General features: G+C 41.3%; 1 pseudogene; it reads right to left on the bottom strand.

The window, feature by feature from the left end:
* Positions 1-370: 370 nt before the first annotated feature.
* On the bottom strand, positions 371-1,304 carry LOC127675356 (sigma non-opioid intracellular receptor 1-like; annotated as a pseudogene).
* Between the last annotated feature and the right edge of the window lie 10,160 nt (positions 1,305-11,464).

The following is an 11,464-nucleotide window of genomic DNA, read 5'->3' as shown; positions in this document are numbered from 1 at the left end:
ACCTTCCTTCCCTTTAGCATCCTCTACATTGCTCTGCTTTCTGACAGCTAACTGGCTGCCAGGGGATGGAGTTGGACAAGCCACAGGGGCACTTGCATAGCAGAGGAGTGGGATGGAGATAAGGCATATGGTGAGGAAAGGGAAGGGAAGGGCGTCATAGCTGCAGGTGAAGGGGACCTGAGGGGCAGCTCCTCTTTCCCTTCACCAGAGATTACTACTGAAATGAGGCATCAGAGTGAGAGGCAGAGCGTGTAACAGCTACCTCGGTCCTTAATCCCAGAGCCCTGAATGCCAGCAGGAGGCTCTGGAAAAGCCGGAGCCAGTGAGGCAAGCTCGCGATATGTGTTCGAACATGGCTCGCCACCCCCTGGGATATATGCAGGGGACCCTCTCTGGATGGATGTGAGTGCATGATCTTACAGTACATACAAGTCTTAGCATCTCTGTGTCTCATGTGATTCCCAAGAGCTGTGTCTGGATGTAAAAGTGTGTCTGTCCTTCCTCATACAGCAGGAACTTAATATCGGCATGGCATACGCTGCTGTCGGTGAACATGAGTTCCAGCGAGTAGAGAAATGGATGTGGTCCTGCCCGCTCCTGTCCTGCCACAGGTCTTCCTTCAGGCCTGACTGGTCAGGAGTCTTGACCAAAGAGGTAGGTGGTGAGCTCAAGCCGGAGGCCCCGGGCATAGGCCCGAAGGGTATAGAAGAGGGTGAGGAAGTCCTGGATGCTAAAGATGGTGTCGGCTAGTGCAAACGCCAGGGTGGACAGAATAACACCCCGGCCGTACTCCACCATCCACGTGTTTGGTCCCCATTCCACAGCTGTTGCCTCTCCAGGCCCATGCACAACTGTCTCTCCTGGGTAGAAGACCTCACTTTTCGTGGTGCCCTCTCTCCACTGGTGGAAGGTGCCAGAGATGATGGTGTCAGAAATCTCAGCCCAGTATCCTCCCAAATGGCCAGGGGAGCCAGGGCGGTGCCGAAGAGCAGGATGTACTCAGACAGCGAGGCGTGCAGAAGACACATGGCGCCCAGCCAGCCGCACTCATTCACAAACATCCACTGCAGCTCCTCATCTGGCAGCACGTGGCCTGGGTGCAGCCTCCGCAGCTCCACGATCAGCCGAGAGAAGGCCAACTCATGGTCCAGCCCTGCGTACTGTCGGGCAAGCTGCGCTATCTCTTCTCTCTGGAAGACGAAGCTCTGAGTACCCAGCCACAACCAGACAACCTGGATCAGCACCGCGGTAACAGTCAGAACCACGGTGATCCATGCCCACCGCCAGCCCACGGCCTAGGGCATCCCAGCGGGCAGCCTGGCACCACCAATGTAAGACCGAACTAGGACCACAGGCTGTGTTCACAGACTCCGAATTGATCCATTCTTATCTCCTTGTGCTAAGATCAACTCCAAGTGGATCAAGGACCTCCACATAAAACCTGACACACTGAAACTAACAGAAAAGAAACTGGAGAAGACCCTTGAGGACATGGGCACAGGGGAAAAGTTCCTGAATAGAACACCAATAGGTTATGCTCTAAGATCAAGAATTGACAAATGGGACCTCATAAAATTACAAAGTTTCTGTAAGGCAAAGGAAACTGTCAAAAGGACAAAACAGCAACCAACAGATTGGGAAAGGATCTTCACCAACCCTAAATTCAACAGAGGGCTGATATCCAATATATACAAGGAACTCAAGAAGTTAGACCCCAGAGAACCAAATAACCCTATTAAAAAGTGGAGTACAGAGCTAAACAAAGAATTTTCACCTGAAGAACTTTGGATGGCTGAGAAGCACCTTAAGAAATGTTCAACATCATTAATCATTAGGGAAATGCAAATCAAAACAACCCTGAGATTTCACCTTACACCAGTCAGAAAGGTTAAGGTTAAAAACTCAGGAGACAGCAGGTGTTGGAGAGGATGTGGAGAAAGAGGAACACTCCTCCACTGCTGGTGGGATTGCAAGCTGGTACAGCCACTCTGGAAATCAGTCTGGCAGTTCCTCAGAAAACTGGGCATGACATTTCCAGAGGACCCTACTATACCACTCCTGGACATATACCCAGAGGATTCTCCAGAATGCAATAAGGACTCATGTTCCACTATGTTCATAGCAGCCTTATTTATAATAGCCGGAAGCTGGAAAGAACCCAGATGCCTCTCAGTGGAGGAATGGATACAGAAAATGTGGTATATTTACACAATGGAATACTACTCAGCAATTAAAAACAATGAATTCATGAAATTCTTAGGCAAATGGTTGGAACTGGAAAATATCATCCTAAGTGAGGTAATCCAATCACAAAAGAATACACATGGAATGCAATCACTGATGATTGGATATTAATTAGCCCAGAAGCTCTGAATTCTCCAGACACAGTTTGCATATCAAATGATACCCAAAAAGAGGGAAAGAGAGGGCTCTGGTTCTGAAAAGAGTTGATCCAGCATTATAGGGAAATACCAGGACAGGGAAATGGGAGGGGGGGTGATTGGGAAAAGGGCGGATGGAAGAGGGCCTAAAGAATATAGAAAAGAAAAGAAAAAAGAAAAGAAAAGAAAAGAAAAAAGAAAAGAAAAGAAAAAAAAGAAAAAAGAAAAGTAAAGAAAAGAAACTAAACCTAAGACTGATGGGAAGGGGGGAACCGGGAAAGGGGAAAGCATAAAAATAAATAAATAAATAAATAAATAAATAAATAAATAAATAAATAAATAAATAAATAAAAGCAATATACAGCAAACCAGTAGCCAACATTAAACTAAATGGAGAGAAACTTGAAGCAATCCCACTAAAATCAGGGACTAGACAAGGCTGCCCTCTCTCTCCATATTTATTCAATATAGTACTTGAAGTTCTAGCTAAAGCAATTAGATAACACAAGGAGGTCAAAGGGATACAAATTGGAAGGGAAGAAGTCAAACTATCACTATTTGCAGATGATATGATAGTATACTTAAGTGATCCCAAAAACTCCACCAGAGAACTCCTACAGCTGACAACTTCAGCACGGTGGCTGGTTATAAAATTAACTCAAGCAAAACAGTAGCCTTCCTATACTCAAAGGATAAACAGACTGAGAAAGAAATTAATGAAATGACAACCTTCACAATAGCCACAAACAATATAAAGTATCTTGGTGTGACTCTAACCAAACAAGTGAAAGAGCTGTATGACAGGAACTTCAAGTCTTTGAAGAAGGAAATGGAAGAAGACCTCAGAAGATGGAAAAATCTTTCTTGCTCTTGGATTGGCAGGATTAATATAGTAAAAATGGCCATCTTGCCAAAAGTAATCTACAGATTCAATGCAATCCCCACCAAAATCCCAACTCAACTCTTCATAGACTTAGAAAGAGCAATTCTCAAATTCATCTGGAATAACACAAAACCCAGGATAGCTAAAACTATTCTCAACAGTAAAAGAACTTCTGGGGGAATCAGTATCCCTGACCTCAAACAGTACTACAGAGCAATTGTGTTAAAAACTGCATGGTATTGGTACAGTGACTGGCAAGTAGATCAATGGAATAGAATTGAAGATCCGAAAATAAACCCACAGAATTATGGTCACTTGATCTTTGATAAAGGAGCTTCAACCATCCAGTGGAAAACATATTGCCTCTTCAGCAAATGGTGCTGGTTCAACTGGAGGTCAGAATGCAAAAGAATGCAAATTGATCCATTTTTATCTCCTTGTACTAAGCTCAAGTCCAAGTGGATCAAGAACCTCCACATAAAACCAGACACACTGAAACTAATAGAAAAGAAACTGGAGAAGACCCTTGAGGACATGGGCACAGGGGAAAATTTCCTCAACAGAACACCAATAACTTATGCTCTAAGATCAAGAATTGACAAATGGGACCTCATTAAACTACAAAGTTTCTGTAAGGTAAAGGACATTGTCAAAAGGACAAAATGGCAACCAACAAATTGGGAAAAGATCTTTACCAACACTACATCCGACAGAGGACTTATATCCAAGATATACAAAGAACTCAAGAAGGTAGACTCCAGAGAGCCAAATATCCCCCCTTAAAAAATGGGGTACAGAGCTAAACAAAGAATTTTCACCTGAGGAATATCAAATGGCTGAGAAGCACCTAAAGAAATGTTCAACATCCTTAGTCATCAGGGAAATGCAAATCAAAACAACCCTGAGATTTCACCTCACATCAGTCAGAATGGCTAAGATCAAAAAGTCAAGAGAAAACAGGTGCTGGTGAGGATGTAGAGAAAGAGGAACACTACTCCACTGCTGGTGGGGTTGCAAGCTGGTACTACCACTCTGGAAGTCAGTCTGGCGGTTCCTCAGAAAACTGGGAATGATACTTCCAGAGGACCCTGTTATACCACTCCTGGGCATATACCCAGAGGATTCCCCAACATGTAATAAGGATGCATGCTCCACTATGTTCAAAGCAGCCCTATTTATAATAGCCAGAAGCTGGAAAGAACCCAGATGTCCCTCAACGGAGGAATGGATACAGAAAATGTGGTATATATACACAATGGAGTACTATTTAGCCATTAGAAACAATGAATTCATGAAATTCTTAGACAAATGAATGGAGCTGGAGAACATCATCCTAAGTGAGGTAACCCAGTCTCAAAAGAACACTCATGGTATGCACTCACTGATAAATGGATATTAGCCTAGAAGCTTAGAATACCCAAGACACAACGCACATATCAAATGATGCCCAAGAAGGAAGGAGTGGCCCCCGGTCCTAGAAAAGCTCAGTGCAGCAGTGTCGGAGAATACCAGGACAGGGAAGTGGGAAGGGGTGGATTGGAGAACAGGGGGAGAGAAGAGGGCTTATGGGACTTTGGGGGAGGGGGGGAATCCAGGAAAGGGAAACTCACTTGAAATGTAAATAAAGAATATATCGAATAAAAAAAGAATTTAATTAGTTTAATTAAGAGGAGAGCAAGATCATTGCCCTGGAACAAACCCACCTGAGTCAAACGTAGGAGAACTTGTCTCAGAAACATTTTTCTAAACAGTTGGAGGTACAGCTATTCTAGAATTAATGTCTCTTTTCAGGTTGAAATCACTCCACATAGTTAAGAGATTTTTTAAAAATGGCCTTAGTAGAGGTGGAATGAGATAGTTTCCATTTGTGGGATAGGGCTAACAGGTGTGGGGCTCCAGAAGTGTTGATGGCTGCTGTGGGCATAAGGTTGGTTTGTGTAATGATTGCACATGTTTTCATGTTCCTCCAAGGAATGCCCTCCCTGTTAATGTTATTGACTTTATGATAATTAGAAACAGCACAAGCCCAGGAGTGGAGAGTATGTTTATGTTTTTAGGAAAATGGCAAATGTTGGGACCTTCAGGATAGCCCTTAAGCCTATATGGAAAAGAACTCTTAAAAACATGAGTTAGAAAATATATACTTTCTCAATTGTGCAAAAAAATAAGGATGCAACATGAATTATATGATGGGCTTCACAGATCTAATGGAACAAAGGCAGTTGCATTAATGAGGCAGCTTGTCAGAAAGATACAAAGGCAGGCCTATTTCTGAGTTCAAGGTCAGCCCGGGACACTTTGAATCCAGGCCCAGGTGTGGAAATGTTTAAATCCACAGCGAGGTCCCACCCAGGTACCTTATTGTCTATGCTTGTGATGGCTGTCTACACCTAAGTGTCAAGGAGCTAAGATCATGGTTCATGGAATGGTCAAGAAAAAAACTGAAATAAATAACTGAATTGATGTGTAGCAGAAAGTGATACCAATTCTTTAGAATTTTCTCTATCAAGAGCTGAGCTATCTAGAAATCTCTGGAGAGTAAATACAGCTCTTCAACAATTTTTCCTAACAGGATTTCTGATTTTCGTCAGAAAATTCATGGAGATAGAACATAACTCTTTTAGAATATTTTATACCTCTTTTAGAATTTTTTCTAGCAGGATATCAGAAATCTCATGATTTAGAGAGCTAACAAAATTCTTTTAGAATTATTTTGATTTTCTGATTTTGATTGGAAAACCCAAAAATGACTTTTAGAATTTTTCTAACAGAATTTCTGACTTGGTCAGAAGTTCCAAGAATTTTTTTATAGCAGCTTTTCTGACTTTGGTCAGAATACCCATGAGCTATCCAAAGAGCTTTTAGAATTTTTACTAGCAGAGGGAGAGAGAGAGAGAGAGAGAGAGAGAGAGAGAGAGAGAGAGAGAGAGAGAGAGAGAGAGAGAGAGAGAGAGAGCAGACTGAAAAGCTGTCTCGAACAGACTATAGAGCCAAGAGCTATCTATAGAGAGCTGTCTAGGGAGCCATCTTGAACAGAACATAAGCTATCATCTTGGACACATGATCTGACTTCTGAGTTGCTTCTTTTTGATGCTCCAAGATACCCCTTTAGGAACCTGGACCTAGCTGAGGCTGGTCCTGATAGCATGTATTCAGCTCTGTCTAATGTTCAAAGAGGAGCCAGCTGAGAACAGATTTTTGCATTCCACATACACTGTCATCCTTAAGTCTCTTTTAGGTTCAGGTCTCAGGGTATACTTTGGATATTTTAAATAGGGACAGGACACTGCAAGTCTACCCACTGAGGTAGATGTTGCTTTACAGAGGAAATCTAGCTTCTAAATGATAATGTATGATCAAAAAGATGTAAAAGATGTATCAATGCCACAATTCTCAGACATACAAAGGACAGAGAACTCAAATACAGAAAACATCAAGGAAAAGTGATATAACAACACTGTGGTTGCAGTTCTTGATGAATGGCTATACTGAGCTAATTTAACCTCAGAATAAAGCTGTTTTTGCTTCTGGGTAAGCTGGCTCAGAATAAGGCCACAGCTGCCTTCATGCATGACTCAAAGGGGTTCATTTACTAGCCCTGACTGCTGTCTGTCTCAGGACTAAGGTGCCATTTTAGAGAAATCCATTTAAGCTTCATTTTTATGCTATGTATTTGGGTGTTTTGCCTGCATATGTCTGTGTATGTACCTGTAGAGGCCAGAAGGGGCATCAGATTCCTTGGGACTGGAGTTACAGGAGATGATTAGCTACCAGGTAGTTTCTGGGAATGGAACCTGTGTTCTCTATAACAACACCTGGTGTTCTTAAATGCTGTCCTATGTCTCTAGCTGCTTTTTTTACTTAAAATTTATTTCTATATTTTTTTTCATAAACTGATATTTATTTATTTATTTATTTTATTTGATATAATTTATTTACATTTCAAATGATTTCCCCTTTACTAGCCCCCCCACTCCCCGAAAGTCCCGTAAGCCCCCTTCTCTTCCCCTGTCCTCCCTCCCACCCCTTCCCACTTCCCCGTTCTGGTTTTGCCGAATACTGTTTCACTGAGTCTTTCCAGAACCAGGGGCCACTCCTCCTTTCTTCTTGTATCTCATTTGATGTGTGGATTATGTTTTGGGTATTCCAGTTTTCTAGGTTGATAACCACTTATTAGTGAGTGCATACCATGATTCACCTTTTGAGTCTGGGTTACCTCACTTAGTATGATGTTCTCTAGCTCCATCCATTTGCCTAAGAATTTCATGAATTCATTGTTTCTAACGGCTGAATAGTACTCCATTGTGTAGATATACCACATTTTTTGCATCCACTCTTCTGTTGAGGGATACCTGGGTTCTTTCCAGCATCTGGCAATTATAAATAGGGCTGCTATGAACATAGTAGAGCATGTATCCTTATTACATGGTGGGGAATCCTCTGGATATATGCCCAGGAGTGGTATAGCAGGATCTTCTGGAAGTGAGGTGCCCAGTTTTCGGAGGAACCGCCAGACTGATTTCCAGAGTGGTTGTACCAATTTGCAACCCCACCAGCAGTGGAGGAGTGTTCCTCTTTCTCCACATCCTCTCCAACACCTGCTGTCTCCTGAATTTTTAATCTTAGCCATTCTGACTGGTGTAAGATGAAATCTTAGGGTCGTTTTGATTTGCATTTCCCTAATGACTAATGAAGTTGAGCATTTTTTAAGATGCTTCTCTGCCATCTGAAGTTCTTCAGGTGAGAATTCTTTGTTTAACTCTGTACCCCATTTTTTAATAGGGTTGTTCGGTTTTCTGGAGTCTAACTTCTTGAGTTCTTTATATATATTGGATATTAGCCCTCTATCTTATGTAGGATTGGTGAAGATCTTTTCCCAATTTGTTGGTTGCAGATCTGTCCTCTTGATGGTGTCCTTTGCCTTACAGAAACTCTGTAACCTTATGAGGTCCCATTTGTCAATTCTTGCTCTTAGAGCATACGCTATTGGTGTTCTGTTTAGAAACTTTCTCCCTGTACCGATGTCCTCAAGGGTCTTCCCCAGTTTCTTTTCTATTAGCTTCAGAGTGTCTGGCTTTATGTGGAGGTCCTTGATCCATTTGGATTTGAGCTTAGTACAAGGAAACAAGGATGGATCAATTCGCATTCTTCTGCATGCTGACCTCCAGTTGAACCAGCACCATTTGTTGAAAAGGCTATCTTTTTTCCATTGGATGTTTTCAGTCTCTTTGTCGAGGATCAAGTGGCCATAGGTGTGTGGGTTCATTTCTGGATCTTCAATCCTGTTCCATTGATCCTCCTGCCTGTCACTGTACCAATACCATGCAGTTTTTAACACTATTGCTCTGTAGTATTGCTTGAGGTCAGGGATACTGATTCCCCCAGATTTTCTTTTGTTGCTGAGAATAGTTTTAGCTATCCTGGGTTTTTTGTTGTTCCAGATGAATTTGATAATTGCTCTTTCTAACTCTGTGAAGAATTGAGTTGGGATTTTGATGGGTATTGCATTGAATCTGTATAGTGCTTTAGGCAAAATGGCCATTTTAACTATATTGATTCTACCGATCCATGAGCATGGGAGGTTTTCCCATTTTTTGAGGTCTTCTTCCATTTCCTTCTTCAGAGTCTTGAAGTTCTTGTCATACAGATCTTTCACATGTTTGGTAAGAGTCACCCCAAGATACTTTATATTGTTTGTGGCTATTGTGAAGGGGGTCATTTCCCTAATTTCTTTCTCAGCCTGCTTATCCTTTGAGTATAGGAAGGCCACTGATTTGCTGGAGTTGATTTTATAACCTACCACTTTGCTGAAGTTGTTTATCAGCTGTAGGAGCTCTCTAGTGGAGTTCTTTGGGTCACTTAGGTAGACGATCATGTCGTCTGCAAATAATGATAGTTTGACTTCTTCCTTTCCAATTTGTATCCCTTTGACCTCCTTATGTTGTGGAATTGCCCGAGCTAGTACCTCAAGTACAATATTGAAAAGATAAGGAGAAAGGGGGCAGCCTTGTCTGGTCCCTGATTTCAGTGGGATTGCTTCAAGTTTCTCTCCATTTAGTTTGATGCTGGCTACCGGTTTGCTGTATATTGCTTTTACTATGTTTAGGTATGGGCCTTGAATTCCTGTTCTCTCCAAGACTTTAAGCATGAAGGGATGCTGAATTTTGTCAAATGCTTTTTCAGCATCCAATGAAATGACCATGTGGTTTTGTTCTTTGAGTTTGTTTATGTAGTGGATTGTATTGATGGATTTCCGTATGTTGAACCAACCCTGCATTCCCGGGATAAAGCCTACTTGATCATGGTGGATGATCGTTTTGATGTGTTCTTGGATTCGGTTGGCAAGAATTTTATTGAGTATTTTTGCATCTATGTTCATAAGGGAAATTGGTCTGAAGTTCTCTTTCTTTGTTGGATCTTTTTGTGGCTTTGGTATCAGCGTAATTGTGGCTTCGTAGAAGGAATTGGGTAGTGTTCCTTCTGTTTCTATTTTGTGGAATAGTTTGAAGAGTATTGGTGTTAACTCTTCTTTGAAGGTCTGGTAGAATTCTGCACTGAAGCCATCTGGTCCTGTGCTTTTTTTGGTTGGAAGACTTTCTATGACTCCTTCTATTTCTTTAGGCATTATGGGACTGTTTAGATGGTCTAGTTGGTCCTGATTTAATTTTGGTATTTGGTATCTGTCAAGGAAATTGTCCATTTCCTCCAGATTCTCCAGTTGTGTTGAGTACAGGCTCTTGTAGTAGGATCTGATGATTTTTTGGATTTCCTCAGTTTCCGTTGTTATATCTCCCTTTTCATTTCTAAGTTTGTTAATTTGGATACTTTCTCTGTGCCCTTTGGTCAGTCTGGCTAAGGGTTTATCTATCTTGTTGATTTTCTCAAAGAACCAGCTCCTGGTTTTGTTGATTTTTTGTATGGTTCTCTTTGTTTCTACTTGATTGATTTCGGCCCTGAGTTTGATGATTTCCTGCTTTCTACTCCTCCTGGGCGAAATAGCTTCTTTTTGTTCTAGGGCTTTCAGGTGTGTCATTAAGCTGGTAATGTATGCTCTCTCCATTTTCTTTTTGGAGGCACTCAGGGCTATGAGTTTTCCTCTTAGCACTGCTTTCATTGTGTCCCATAGATTTGGGTATGTTGTGTTTTCATTTTCATTATGTTCTAAAAAGTCTTTAATTTCTTTCTTTATTTCTTCCTTGACCAAGTTATCATTGAGTAGAGTATTGTTCAGTTTCCACGTGTATGTGGGTTTTCTGTTGTTTCTGTTGCTATTGAAGATCACTTTTACTCCATAGTGATCAGATAGGAGGCATGAGATTAGTTCTATCTTCTTATATTTGTTGAGGTCTGTCTTGTGACCAATTATATGGTCGATTTTGGAGAAGGTACCATGAGGTGCTGAGAAAAAGGTATATTCTTTTGTTTTAGGATAGAATGTTCTATATATATCTGTTAAATCTAATTGTTCCAAAGCTTCAATTAGTTTCATTGTGTCCCTGTTTAGTTTCTGTTTTCCTGATCGGTCCATTGAGGAAAGTGCAGTGTTGAAGTCACCCACAATTATTGTGTTAGGTGCAATGTGTGCTTTTAGTTTTAATAAAGTTTCTTTTACGAAAGAGGGTGCCCTTGCATTTGTGGCATAGATGTTCAGGATTGACAGTTCTTCTTTTTGTATTTTTCCTTTGACCAGCAAGAAGTGTCCCTCAGGGTCCCTTTTGATGACTTTGGGTTGAAAGTCAATTTTATCTGATATTAAAATGGCTACTCCAGCTTGTTTCCTGAGACCATTTGCTTGTAAAATTGTCTTCCAGCCTTTTACTCTAAGGTAGTGTTTGTCTTTGACCCTGAGGTGTGTTTCCTGTAAGCAGCAAAATGTAGGGTCCTGTTTACGTATCCAGTCAGTTAGTCTGTGTCTTTTTATTGGGGCATTAAGTCCATTGATGTTAAGAGATATTAAGGAATAGTGATTGTTACTTCCTATAATTTTTGACGTTATTTTTTAAATTTGAATGCTTATCTTCTTTTGGGTTTGATGAAAGGTTACTATCTTGCTTTTTCCAGGGTGAAGTTTCCCTCCTTGCATTGGTGTTGTCCTCCTATTATCCTTTTTAGGGCCGGGTTTGTGGATAGATATTGGGTAAACTTGGTTTTGTCATGAAATATCTTAGTTTCTCCATCTATGGTGATTGAGAGTTTTGCT

Source organism: Apodemus sylvaticus, chromosome 1, assembly GCF_947179515.1.
Source record: "Apodemus sylvaticus chromosome 1, mApoSyl1.1, whole genome shotgun sequence".
NCBI classification, from domain to species: Eukaryota; Metazoa; Chordata; class Mammalia; order Rodentia; family Muridae; genus Apodemus; species Apodemus sylvaticus.
Note: the sequence above shows the minus strand (reverse complement) of the source record. Positions and strands in the feature narration are given on the sequence as shown.